This window comes from Globicephala melas, chromosome 10 (genome assembly GCF_963455315.2).
Source record: "Globicephala melas chromosome 10, mGloMel1.2, whole genome shotgun sequence".
In the NCBI taxonomy this organism is placed as follows: Eukaryota; Metazoa; Chordata; class Mammalia; order Artiodactyla; family Delphinidae; genus Globicephala; species Globicephala melas.
Genome location: NC_083323.1, coordinates 92,278,518 through 92,293,200, shown reverse-complemented (window position 1 = coordinate 92,293,200; position 14,683 = coordinate 92,278,518). Strand labels below are relative to the sequence as shown.

General features: G+C 42.1%; 1 long non-coding RNA gene across 2 annotated transcripts in view; it reads left to right on the top strand.

Annotated features, from left to right (window-relative positions):
• The window catches only part of LOC132597917 (uncharacterized), a 56,055-nt gene that overhangs the window by 35,537 nt on the left and 5,835 nt on the right, over nt 1–14,683 (top strand). For both annotated transcript variants that reach the window (XR_009565424.2, XR_009565423.2), the window contains exons 3-4: nt 11,497–11,884; nt 13,069–13,160. This is a non-coding gene — a long non-coding RNA (uncharacterized lncRNA). The remainder of the gene's footprint in view (nt 1–11,496; nt 11,885–13,068; nt 13,161–14,683) is intronic.

Sequence of the window (14,683 nt, the reverse complement as noted above, 5' to 3'; positions counted from 1 at the left end):
CACTTTGAATGTTCTACCTCAAAACTTCATTGGACACTAAATATTTATTAGGTACATTTTCCGCCTTCTAAGATACTGCAGGTAATATTTACCAAATAATTTGCCACTGCACAACATAGACATTATTTTTCATCATTTCATCGCCTACTTCCTAGTCCCAAAATGAATACCAGATGTTTCAGCAGCATCTCACGTCTGGTACTAATTTCTTTTTAAAAAAATATATATAAATGTATATACATATATATATATATATATATATTTACAGTAGGTCCTTATTGGTTATCTATTTTAAAACTAGCAGTGTGTACATGTCAATCCCAAACTCCCAATCTGTCCCTTCCCCCCCTTCCCCCCCTCCCTGTAACCATAAGTTCTCGAAGTACATTTTGTGAGTCTGTTTCGGTTTCATAAATAAGTTCGTTTGTATCGTATATTAACACATATATGTGGAATCTAGAAAAATGTTACAGATGAACCTATTTGCAGGGAGGAATAGAGATGCAGACATAGAGAACGGACATGTGGACACAGGGGTGGGGGAAAGGGAGGGTGGGACGAACTGGGAGATTAGGATTGACATATATACACTAGCATGTGTAAAAATAGATGGCTAGTGGGAACCTGCTGTACAGCATGGGGAGCTCAGCTTGGTGCTCTGTGATGACCTAGAGGGGTGGGATGGGGGTGTGGAAGGGAGGTCCAAGAGGGCTCCATAGAAATTCTGAAATCCTGCTGGGATATAAGTATACATACAGCTGATTCACTTGTTGTACAGCAGAAACTAACACAACATTGTAAAGCAACTATATTCCAATATAAAAACTTTGAAAAATTAAAAAAATCTTTATTTTTAAAAATTAGACTCTGCATGTGAGTGATATCATAGGATATTTATCTCTGTCTGACTTACTTCACTTAGTATGATCATCTCTAGGTCCATGTATGTTGCTGCAAATGGCAGTATTTCATTGTTTTTATGGCTGAGTAATATTCCATTGTGTATATGTATATATATACCACATCTTCTTTATCCATTCATCTGTTGATGGACATTTAGGTTGCTTCCATGTCTTCTCTATTGTAAACAGTGCTGCAGTGAACATTGGGGTGCATGTATCCTTTCTAACCATGTTTTTCTCCAGATATATGCCCAGGAGTGGAATTGCTGGGTCATATGGTAGTTCTATTTTTAGTTTTTTAAGGAACCTCCATACTGTTCTCCATAGTGGCTGTATCCATTTACATTCCCACCAACAGTGTAAGAGGGTTCCCTTGTCTCCACACCCTCTGCAGCATTTACTGTTTGTAGATTTTTTGATGGTGGCCATTCTGACTGGTGTGAGGTGATATCTCATTGTAGTTTTTACTTGCATTTTTCTAATAATTAGTGATGTTGAGCATCTTTTCATGTGCCTCTTGGCCATCTGTATGTCTTCTTTAGAAAAATGTCTATTTAGGTCTCTGCCCATGTTTTGATTGGGTTGTTTGTTTTTTGGATATTGAGCTACATGTACTGTTTGTAAATTTTAGAGACTAATCCTTTGTTGGTCGCATAGTTTGCAAATACTTTCTCCCATTCTGTGGGTTGTCTTTTCCTTTTGTCTGTGGTTTCCTTTGCTGTGGAAAAGCTTTTGAGTTTAATTAGGTCCCATTTGTTTATTTTTGTTTTTCTTTCTATTACTCTGGGAGATGGGTCGAAAAAGGTATTGCTGTAATTTATGTCAAACAGTGCTCTGCCTATGTCTTCCTCTAAGATTTTTATAGTATCCAATCTTACATTTAGGTCTTTAATCCATTTTGAGTTTATTTTTGTGTATGGTGTTAAAGAACGTTCTAGTTTCATTTTTTTACATGTAGCTGTCTAGTTTTCCCAGCACCATTTATTGAAGAGACTGTCTTTTCTCCATTGTATAGTCTTGCCTCCTTTGTCATTGATTAATTGACCATAGGTGCGTGAGTTTATTTCTGGGCTTTCTATCCCGTTCCATTGATCTATATTTCTGTTTTTGTGCCAGTACTGTACTGTTTGGTACTAATTTCTATGTCTGTCAACTATTGCTGCCAAACAAATAACCCTTAAACTCAGGAGTATAAAACAGTATTCCCTAAGAGACTACTACAAGCAACACTATGCCAATAAAATGGACAACCTGGAAGAAATGGACCAATTCTTACAAAGGTGTAATCTTCCAAGACCAAACCAGGAAGAAATAGAAAATATGAACAGACCAATCACAAGTAATGAAATTGAAACTGTGATTTAAAATCTTCCAACAAACAAAATTCCAGGACCAGATGGCTTCACAGGTGAATTCTATCAAACATTTAGAGAAGAGCTAACACCCATCCTTCTCAAACGCCTCCAAAAAATTGCAGAGGAAGGAACACTCCCAAACACATTCTATGAGGCCACCATCACCCTGATACCAAAACCAGACAAAGATACTACAAAAAAAGAAAATTACAGACCAATATCACTGATGAATATAAATGCAAAAATCCTCAACAAAATACTAGCAAACAGAATCCAACAACACATTAAAAGGATCATACACCATGATCAAGTGGGAGTTATCCCAGGGATGCAAGGATTCTTCAATATATGCAAATCAATCAATGTGATACACCATATTAACAAATTGAAGAATAAAAACCATATGATCATCTCAGTAGATGCAGAAAAAGCTTTTGACAAAATTCAACACCCATTTATGATAAAAACTCTCCAGAAAGCGGGCATAGAGGGACCTACCTCCACATAATAATGGTCATATGTGCCAAACCCACAGAAAACATCGTTCTCAATGGTGAAAAACTGAAAGCATTTCCTCTAAGATCAGGAACAAGACAAGGATGTCCACTCTCACCACTATTATTCAAAATAGTTTTGGAAGTCCTAGCCACGGCAATCAGAGAAGAAAAAGAAACAAAAAGAATACAAATTGGAAAAGAAGAAGTAAAACTGTCACTGTTTGCAGATGACATGATACTATACATAGAGAATCCTAAAGATGCCACCAGAAAACTACTCGAGCTAATCAATGAATTTGGTAAAGTTGCAGGATACACAATTAATGCACAGAAATCTCTTGTATTCCTATACACTAATGATGAAAAATCTGAAAGAGAAATTAAGGAAGCACTCCCATTTACCATTGCAACAAAAAGAATAAAATACCTAGGAATAAACCTACCTAAGGAGACAAAAGACCTGTATGCAGAAAACTATAAGTCACTGATGAAAGAAATTAGAGATGATACCAACAGATGGAGAGATAGACCACGTTCTTGGATTGGAAGAATCAATATTGTGAAAATGACTGTACTACCCAAAGCAATCTACAGATTCAATGCAATCCCTATCAAATTACCAATGGCATTTTTTACAGAATGAGAACAAAAAATGTTAAAATTTGTATGGAGACACAAAAGACCCTGAATAGCCAAAGAAGTCTTGAGGGAAAAAAACGGAGCTGGAGGAATCAGACTCCCTGACTTCAGACTATACTACAAAGCTAGAGTAATCAAGGGCTTCCCCGGTGGCACAGTGGTTGAGAGTCTGCCTGCCGGTGCAGGAGACACAGGTTCGTGCCCCAGTCCAGGAGGATCCCACATGCCACGGAGTGGCTGGGCCCGTGAGCCATGACCACTGAGCCTGCGCGTCCAGAGCCTGTGCTCCACAATGGGAGAGGCCGCAGCAGTGAGAGGCCCACGTACCGCAAAAAAAAAAAAAAAAAAAAAAAAAAGCTACTGTAATCAAGACAATATGGTTCTGGCACAAAAACAGAAATACAGATCAATGGAACAAGATAGAAAGCCCAGAGATAAACCCACGCACCTTTGGTCAACTAATCTATGACAAAGGAGCCAAGGATATACAATGGAAATAAGATAGTCTCTTCAATAAGTGGTGCTGGGAAAACTGGACAGCTACAGGTAAAAGAATGAATTAGCACACTCCCTAACACCATACACAAAATAAACTCAGAATGGGTTAGAGACCTAAATGTAAGACCAAACACTATAAAACTCTTAGAGGAAAACATAGGAAGAACACTCTTTGATGTAAATCACAGCAAGATCTTTTTGATCCACCTCCTAGAGTAATGGAAATAAAACCAAAAATAAACAAATGGGACCTAATGAAACTTTAAAGCTTTTGCACAGCAAAGGAAACCATAAACAAGACGAAAAGACAACCCTCAGAATGGGAGAAAATATTTGCAAATGAATCAACAGACAAAGGATTAATATCCAAAATATATAAATGGCTCATGCAGCTCAATATTAAAAAAACAAACAACCCAATCCAAAAATGGGCAGAAGACCTAAATAGACATTTCTCCAAAGAAGACCTACAGATGGCCAAGAAGCACATGAAAAGCTGCTCAACATCACTGATTATTAGAGAAATGCAAATCAAAACTACAATGAGGTATCACCTCACACCAGTTAGAATGGGCATCATCAGAAAATCTACAAACAATAAATTCTGGAGAGGGTGTTGAGAAAAGGGAACCCTCTTGCACTGTTGGTTGGAATTGTAAATTGATACAGCCACTATAAAGAACATTATGGAGGTTCCTTAAAAAACTAAAAATAGAATTACCATATGATCCAGCAATCCCACTACTGGGCATATACCCAGAGAAAACCATAATTCAAAAAGACACATGCACCCCAATGTTCACTGCAGCACTATTTACAATAGCCAGGTCAGGAAACAGCCTAAATGTCCATCAACAGACGAATAGATAAAGAAGATGTGGTACATATATACAGTGGAATATTACTCAGCCATAAAAAGGAACGAAATTGGGTCATTTGTTGAGACGTGGATGGATCTAGAGACTGTCATACAGAGTGAAATAAGTCAGAAAGAGAAAAACAAATATCGTATATTAACACATATATGTGGAACCAGAAAAATGGTACAGATGAATCGGTTTGCAGGGCAGAAATTGAGACACAGATGTAGAGAACAAACTTATGGACACCTAAGGGGGAAAGCGGTAGGGGTTTGGGGGTGGTGGTGTGATGAATTGGGCGTTTGGGATTGACATGTATACACTGATGTGTATAAAATTGATGACTAATAAGAACCTGTTGTATAAAAAAATAAATAAAATTAAATTTTTAAATAAATAAATAAATAAATATTCACTTTCACTTGTTTTTGCATGTTAACTGGGACTCAGCTGATATACTCTGGGTTAGGCTGGGTTTGGTTATAACCTGCAGGTTGCATCCACATCGTCAAGTGTCCCTCAACCTTTTTGGACCAGCTGCTAAATAAGGCATATACTTTTCATGGCAAGAGACCAGACCCAACCACCCAAGCACATATCGGGTTTCTGCCTGCATCATGTCCCCAACATGTGACTGGCTGAAGCAAGTCACCTCCCCATGCTCAGTGTCAGAGGTGGTGGTGGTGATTCTTAGGTGGGAGGGAAAGTGAACTCTACTCTGTCTCCTAGTGATGCACTAGGGCCAGAGGTTTGACTATATTTGTTCCTCTCGTCATCCATTTGTTTTTTTTTGGGGGGGGGTATGTGAGAAATTTAAAACAGCTGCCATTATCCTATGAAAAACTAGAAGTTCTCTATTTAAATCAACTTAATTTTTTAAAACTAAATTTATTAAATAGTAATATCCATTAAAAAATTTAATGTGTGACATATTTATCATATCATCACATATATATGATTTTACACATATATTAAAATTTTAAGAAAAAATTCCCTATACTGCACACAACCTTCTGATTTACCAACTTGGACACATGTACAAAACTTTTGGAAAAATACTGTCTTAACCTGTAGAGTTTCCCTAAATCGCTGATGTAGGCGTCCCTTGTCCTTTCCACCCGTACAAGAAAGGTGTCTTCATCCGATGGGTCTTAATAGCCTGGGTGATAGTCTAACCAAAAGTGGGAGTCCGGCTGCTCGCTGCTCGAAAGCCAATGAAGAGGCAAGTTTGGTGGAAAGGAAAGTTTGCTTTATTTTGGATGCCAGCAACTAGCCGGGGGCAGTGGGAGGTAGGGCGGACTCCTGTTCAAAGGCCAGCTTCCTACCACTGACAACCAGTGGGCAAGATCTTTTGTTAGACGGAGGGAGGGGGCTACGTGCAGAAACAGTCATCTTGAAATTGGTCATCGGTGGTCTGCCCAGCACCCTCTTGATTATTTCAGGTACAGTTAGTCTTCAGTTCCAGGATTGGTTTGTTTCCATTTCTTTGAGGCAAATTCTCGGAGTTGTGGCAGCTTATGTCATGGCTACAGTCTGGTCATCATGTAGTTAACTTCTTCCACCTGGTGAGGGTTTCAGTATCGACAAGACAGCTCCCAGGATATGGCTCAGAACATTATCTATAGTCCTTGAGAAGGAACTGAAAGTCCTTGAGTACGCTTAATGACTAAACTATTATTATTTAGTCTTGTTGGACAGTTTTCCTTTGTTTCTGCGTTTGCACATGTGTGTGGGGGGGCGAGGACCATAGAGTCCCGTTCGCTTCAATAGGTTTGACTACTGCACTTGGCATGCAATAATAACCAACACTTACACAGCACTCACCACGTCATAGAGGTGCTCCAAGTGCTTTATACATTAGCTAATATATCCTCACAGCAACCCTCCAAAATTGGTACTATTATTATCCCCACTTTACAGATAAAGTAACCGAGGCACAGGGCATATAAGCAGTTTGCCCAGAGTCACAGATTGAACAAGTCGCTAAGCCCAGATTCAGACCCAGGCAGTATGGGTCCAGAATCCACGTTCTTAACGACTTGGATGTTCTACCTCTCATGGCAGGTGCTCAGTAAGCGTTTGTTGAGTGAATGGTTGCACAAAATCCACTACATGGTTGAGCAGAAAAAAACAAATTTAGGGCCACTGGATGGCATTTAGATTTACAGGACCCCTTATAGCACAGACCACCTCTGTAACGTTAGGACCTGCTGTTTGTTTCATAAATGGATATCAAACAGCCCTGTCCCCCAACCAGCTATTAAAGCAGTACTCTATTTAAAAAGAACTAAATGCAATGTGCTATTTGCTTGGTACTTTGCCTGCAGACAGGCATTAACTCGCCACTAGACAGAAGTGAACCTCCTTTTCCTCACTGCTTTGCAGCCTCCTTGCTAAAACAGTATCAGATGCCCCTGTGAGAGATTGATGTGTATCCTGAATGGGTTAAGAGCCCCAGGCACCATCCTAAGGTGCCCTTAATAACAGCTGATCTCTTTTCTTTTTCCTTTCCCCCTGGAGGCAAACATTAACTCAGCTGGCTCCTAGAATTTATTTGTGCTTAAAATAAATTAACTAGAACCAAAGAGCCTTTCTGAGGTGATGGTACTAGTCTGGAGTGCCCTGAAGACAGTAATCCATTTCAATTCCAATATCTCTGCCTTTGGGGCAACATGATGGGAGCCCACAGTGTTTGCCGTGGTCTCGGGGCAAGCACCGGGCAGGCTTCTGGAGCTGGAAGTCCCTTATACTTTGAGGCTTTGATATAGATTTCTCTGTCTGCTCGCCTGTATGTAATTGGGAGGGGCACCAGAGCAAGAAAGAGTAATGTGACCTTTCAGGGCTGTATAAACAATCATGTTCTCTCTGAATTTGTAGGTTGAGTGATGATGCAAATTAGGGCTTTGGCTTATTCTTCAGGGTGAAGTACCCAGACCTTGAGTTACCTTGAGAATATTTCATCATTATTTCTTCATACCCAGTAAGAGCTCTGCCCTGCCCCCCTTCTTAATTAAAGAATCCTTACGTCCTTGTAATAAAATTTCACCCTGTGCTCTCCTCTCCTATCCCACACTTCAACTCTGTCTCCTCCCTCCTCAGTGACGGTAAAGAATCAAAGAACATCCCAGCCTGACCAAAAGCCATACAAAATAATTTACTTAGCATCCACTTAATAAGTATTTACTGAGCATCTTCTAGATATTGGGAGAGTCTTAGCAGAGCCCTACTGCTCCGTGCTAAGTCCTGGGAGAGTAGACAAAAAAGGGAAACCTGGATTTCATTTTTGGTCCAGCTCTGTGACCTGGGTAAATTAACCTCTGGGTTGCTTCATCGGCAGGTTTGGGATTACAATGTTTATATTGTGAGTTTTAAAAGAAATACTTTATGTATGATGTGTCACATAGTGTTCCCTTTAATAAAAGCTCAACAGGGACTTGCCTGGTGGTCCAGTGGTTGAGACTCAGTGCTCCCAATGCAGGGGGCCCAGGTTCGATCCCTGGTCAGGGAACTAGATCCCAAATGCCACAACTAAGAGCTCAACAAATGCTGGTACTACTCCATCCCCTTTCCCCCCTCCTCCCCAGGAACAGAGGAAACAAAGATAACTATGATACAGCCTTTCTTCTTGAGAGGCGCATAGTTCAGTGGGGAAATAGTTTGTAAAGAGATAAACTCTAATAAAAGGTCTACAGAGGATGAACAACATGCTGTGGGAGCCCAGAGGAGGAAGCAACTGATTTTCTAACAAAATGAAAGCTGGGAAGGCTTTACTGGTAGGATAGCTCAGCTTCTTTATTTTACAGGTGAGAAAACTCATTCCCAGAGAGGTCATGTGACTTGTTCGAGGTCATGTGACTTTTTCAAGGTCATGGTGCATTCGTGGGAGAGCTGAGAGTAAAACTCAGGACTCCAGATCCCAAGCTTGGGGCTTAGGTCACACAGACTATGAGGCAGTCATTGAGAGAGGAAAGAATAAAGGTATCTTACTAAACAGAAAAGTGCAAAGCTGGATTTTGAGTAGATGGGTCTAGAAGCTGGAAGAGGGCTCTAGAGCGAGGGAACCAAGGACTCATCTCATGCTGGACAGAGTGCCTACTCTGTAATTGGAAACTTGAGTACAGTTCATGCTTTGATGATATCCGTGCTCTCTCAGAAAGTAGGTTTATTGTCCCAGAAGCCAGACCTGAGAGTGAATTCTGCAGGACAGTGCATTCTAAGGCAGGGCACAGTAGAGAAAAAGAAGCAGGAGGAGGATGGTGTATGTCCTTGACGTTGGAACCACCGCGAAGGTCCTCAAGAATCTTGGTGTTGAACAGAAACCTGCAACTGAAACTAAACCATATTTAAATCTGGAGCAAAAGCTTCATTTCTTCTAGACCCAAGTTATGGTTCTGGATTATGCAGATGTTTAACGAATGTAATTTTAAAAATTAAATTGTAAATTAATTAATTAAATTGTAATTTTAAGAATTTACAAATTTTTCATGCCTATAGAATTGTCTTCAGAGACCCTGACCCAAGACCTGAAACTTATCGTCCACTCCTCCCTGCCACCCTCACTGGGTGGCCCTAGGAGCTCCCCAAGTCCCTCGGCAGGAGGGGAGGGAGAAGTTAATGTGTGTGTTCATGTTGTTACAAGTGGCTTCAGGATTAGCCTGAGCTATTAAGGACCAGTTTACCTAAATCCTCCCTAGCCCACCAATGTTTCAATTGCATTGCATGTTTTAAACTCTAGAGCAAAATAGGAAAAGCAGCCTAATGACTTGGGTGTTGGAAAACGGAGAAAGAAAGAGAAATAATCACCCACTTCACTCCTCATCTCCTGCCTCTGGTTCCAGGATGAGATCGTATTTACACTTCAGGTGATCTAAGGAGGATGTAGTCCCCATTTTTTATTTTGTAGGGGAAAGAAGATCAGAAGTGATTTGAGCCTCAAAGCAGCAATAAAACAGAGCTGTATTTCCCGGCATCCTAAGTCCCTGGCAGGTGGGTGGCAATCTTAGGGGGTCTCCACTCCCCCTGCCTTCTTCCCCTCTGTCCTCCCCCCCCCCCCACCAAACAGAGCAGAGGTTCTTGTCAGAATGGAGGACTATTTTCTTTCTAAGATTTCTTTCTTCTTAAGGTCAGGTCAGAGTCTAATTATTATCATTGGCCAATCAATTTATCTTATTTTAAAAGTTGGTGTTTAAGAGCAGAAATAAAGTTATTTTTCTGGCTAGGTTTGATGACCCTTAGAAGATTTTCTCTTATTTTGAGTCTATATTAAGTCAAAATATACTCATTCTCTGAGTTTCGGGTACTGTATGAATATGACTTTTGTTTCCTTATTCTAAGGGGGTTGGAAACAAACTAAAACAATTATCCTTTAGGGAAAATGGTCAGTGTTTAAGCCCACATCTAATTTCCAGTTCCTCATCTCCCAAGGCTCCGTAATTACAGTGAGAACTTTAAGGACTCTCCTGTGTATCTATTTGTTCTTTGGGCTTAAATTGCCTTCCTCAGCAAGAAAGCAAATTGGGCACGACTATCAGCGTTCGTCACCTCTCGGCATCCAACTGCACTTCTGATGGGCCGTCCATGGCTTTTTAAAAATTTATTTATTTTTAACATCTTTATTGGAATACAATTGCTTTATAATGGTGTGTTAGTTTCTGCTGTATAACAAAGTGAATCAGCTATACATATACACATATCCCCATATCTCCTCCCTCTTGCGTCTCCCTCCCACCCTCCCTATCCACACCAACCATGGCTTTTTCTTTTTTTTAAACTTTTTAATATGGGAATTTTCAAATACATATACAAAAGTAGAGAGAATGATGAACCCACATACCCATCGCCCAACTTTAACAGTTATCCTTTTTAAAACCCTCTCTCCTCTCGTCCCAGCATCCCCACTGCTGCAAAGAAAAGTGCGGCCAGGTCCGGGGCTGTTGCCTTTCCAAAGCTCTTAGGACATTCATAGAGCGGAGGTTGTGATACCCAGTGTCATCCAATGTGATGGCCCAAAGTGGGAACCTTTCAGCCTTGCCTCCCACTCCCTTAAGGCTGGCAGCCTTCGGTGTCTACGCAGATTGTAAGTGAGCCAGAGGAGTTCGCACGCCCCCTAATTTGTCATCACCTTGGAGCAGTCAGAATGGATAGGCCGTGTGAGTGCAGTATTTGCATAAGCAGGGTGCCAGGGTGCAGGAGGTGGACGGTGCCATTGAGGACTTTGGCAGCCACCCGCCCTTCCCGGCAGAGCTCTGCGGCTACAGGATAGGGATGAGAATCCTCCCTCAAATTTCCCGCTGGGAGAAGGAAATCTCGATGGAGAAAAGGTAGAGAAAGTTTGTGTTTTAAAGCTGGCTAATGCTAAATTATGGAGAAGCTCTTTGGGAATCCTTTTTTTTTTTTTTTTTTTTGCGGTACGCTGGTCTCTCACTATTGTGGCCTCTCCCGTTGCGGAGCACAGGCTCCGGACGCGCAGGCTCAGCGGCCATGGCTCACAGGCCCAGCCGCTCCGCGGCATGTGGGATCTTCCCGGACCGGGGCACGAACCCGCGTCGCCTGCATCGGCAGGCGGACTCTCAACCACTGCGCCACCAGGGAAGCCCTGGGAATCCTTTTTGATCTACATAAATGACAGAGCTGCAACGTGAGCCATGTAACTAACACCGGTCACAGGGCACCTGCTGGCACTGACATTTCCCTTTAGTTTCTGCCCACCCCCTTCCTCATTTGCACCCTTCTCTGCGGTCCCCAGCCCTGTCCCCTCCCAGCAATTCTTCCTTCTGGTCTTGGTGGGTCTTGAGAGGAGCTGGCAGAGTCAAGCAGAACGTGTCTGACTAAGAGCACACAGACTGTCCCGGCGGATGGTTCCTGATGCCCAGCTCTATTGCTGCAAATGAGCAGGAGGTTGTACTTTCCTGAGGCCTGGACGTGGCACGAGCATCCAAGGGAACATCAAACTACTAGAGGAAAAAGGAGAAAAGGGTGATACCGGCGCATTTTGTTTGCATCAGGCAAGAGGTGAAGGCCTGGAGAAAATGCTGCCCTTTGATTGTGCGGAGAGATACGGACAATCCGTATGGAAATGGCACCAACAAGGCGATGGTTTTTCACATTGTTTTCTTACTTCAGTTGCTACAAAGGTCAGTGGAACTCAGACGTTTGGCGGTGGCTCCTCTCAGATGAGAGTAAGAGCCCAGGGGAAGGGCGCGGGTTCTGACCTCGTTTTCCTTCGGACTGCCTGAGCCACCACTGGGGGGTTTTAACATCTCAGTTTCTGCATCTGGAAAACAAAGGGGCGGATGGCAATGAGTTGGGTGGTTTTCCACTCTCCTCCCAGTAGGAGCAGAGAGCTCTTTCAAACTTCGCCCTTCCACTCCCCGCTGTGTGTTTTCACTGGTTTCTTTGTTTTTGTCACTTAGTTCCCTCAACGCCACCCTCCTGTAGTAAGATGATCCTGTAGTAAGACGGGTTGTTCCACCCTGTCTCTTCCACCCCGTGGACCTGGTCCTGTGATGAGGTGAAGCAGGTCATTGCCTCACCCGTGTGATTTAGGGGGGTTGTGTGTGTTGGGAGAAACGAAGACCATGTCCTTCCCCAAATGCCGCATCAGTGCCTAAAATTTTGCCATTGCTTGCTCGTCCCTTCCTCTCCAAGATCATTTGCTAAAATATCAGGAACCTTGAGAGCGATCATATAGGTCTAACCAGTCGTTGACTCTTTAAAGTATATACGTCTTTCCTGACAGCAAGTTTCCTGATAGGAGGGTAGGGGGAGACTGGGGCCACGGATGGCTGTTCATCTGGTGGCCTGAGTGCGGACACAGTGACGTGTTCTCACACCCAGTTCTAAACCTAAATTGCCCTGCTGAGGAAACGGACAGCCCTTTGTCACCCCGAACTGGGCGCAACCAGAGCTCCATGTTTGTGGGAGTGAAATCTGAAGCCAGAGTTGTGGAGCTCAGCTCTTAGCAGCTGTTTTCGGGGCTTGGGATTCAAAGAATGTTAACTTAAATGTACCTTATCAGTAGTTGCTTGATACAAAGGAAAAAAAAAAATCCCAGAAAATTTCCTTCAACTATCCCTAAGGTGACTCTGGTCCAATGAAAGCGAGGCCTCCAGAAATCCCAAGCTTATAGGTAATAGGGCCTGCCCTCCCATGGCCGTGTAGTTTATGAGGAGAACATCATTTTAATTTGCATTGCTCTCGTCCCTGCTCTTGTATTCTAATACCCAGTAGCGCGATAAGGAGAAAGGGAACTAATTGCCAAATATTAACAGAGTTGTTCAAGGGACCTGCATTTTCTGATGCTGCACATCTTTTTCAGAAACCTTGCCTGTGGCTGACAGCCTGCTTGGCACACTCCTGCTGAAGTCCTTTGGTGATGAAGAGCAGGCCTGACAAATGACCAGATTCCAGGTAGGCCAATGAGGGCAACAGTCTGCGACCTGGGGGAGATTGAGGCCTTAGAAGGGCTTCCGCGGATGAATGTATCCAGTCTAGGAGGGAGGGGGGCAGCCAAAGAGAGCCACCTAGGGAAAGCAGATTGAAAGCAGCTTTGAAAAATTCTTTTTTTCTCCTTTATTTAAAAAATCTTTTTAGTTTGCTAATTGAAGTAGAGTTGATTTACAATATTGTGTTAGTTTCAGCAAAATGATTCAGTATTTTCTTTTCAGGTTCTTTTCCGTTATCAGTTATTATAAAATATTGAATAGAGTTCCCTGTGCTATACAGTAACTCCTTGTTGCTTATTTATTTTATGCATAGTAGTGTGTATCTGTTAATCCCATAGTCCTAATTTATCCCTTCACCCTCCCCCTCCTCTTTGGTAACCATGTTTTCTATGTCTGTGAGTCTGTTTCTGTTTTGTAACTAAGTTCATTTGTATCATATCTTAGATTCCACATATAAGTGATATCATATGATATTTGTCTTTGTCTGACTTACTTCACTTAATATGATAATCTCTAGGTCCATCCATGTTGCTGCAAATGTCATTATTTCATCTTTTTAATGGCTATGTAATATTCCACTGTATATATATGTACCACATCTTCTTTATCCATTCCTCTGTCAATGGACTTGTAGGTTGCTTCCATGTTTTAGCTACTGTAAATAGTGCTGCAATGAACACTGGGGTGCATGTATCTTTTTGCATTAGAGTTTTCATCTTTTTTGGGTATATGTCCAGGAGTGGGATTTCTGGATCATATGGTAGCTCTATTTTCAGTTTTTTAAGGAACCTCCATACTGTTTCCTATAATGGAAACTATACATTCCCACCAACAGCATAGGAGGGTTCCCTTTGAAGAATTCTGAAATAAGGATATGGAATAATGCTGGTCACCTCCACATCCCCACATAGAAACCCGCTTAATTAAAAAAGCTGGGCTTATTAGGAGATGTTGAGCGCCAGCCTCCTAGGTATTAAGCACTTTTCTGTGTATAATATGATGGAAACTACCACTGATTTCTGAGCAAACCCAGGGTGATAGAATTTTAGCTGAGAGGTCATTATTCAGCCAAGGACTAATTTCTGGCTCCTTCTGGAACCAGGTGTGGCCATATGACAAAGCTCTCATCTGTAGACTGTGAATGGAAGTGATGTGAGCTCCTTCTGGAACCAGGTGTGGCCATATGACAAAGCTCTCATCTATAGACTGTGAATGGAAGTGATGTGAGCTCCTTCTGGAACCAGGTGTGGCCATATGACAAAGCTCTCATCTATAGACTGTGAATGGAAGTGATGTGAGCTCCTTCTGGAACCAGGTGTGGCCATATGACAAAGCTCTCATCTATAGACTGTGAATGGAAGTGATGTGAGCTCCTTTCAGACCTGGCCATAGACCTTGTTCATGAGCTCATGCCTACCACCACCCTCCTTGATCGCTGGGACGGCAATCCCCCAGTAGCCATTGGAGCCATGAGTTGAAGGTGATAGA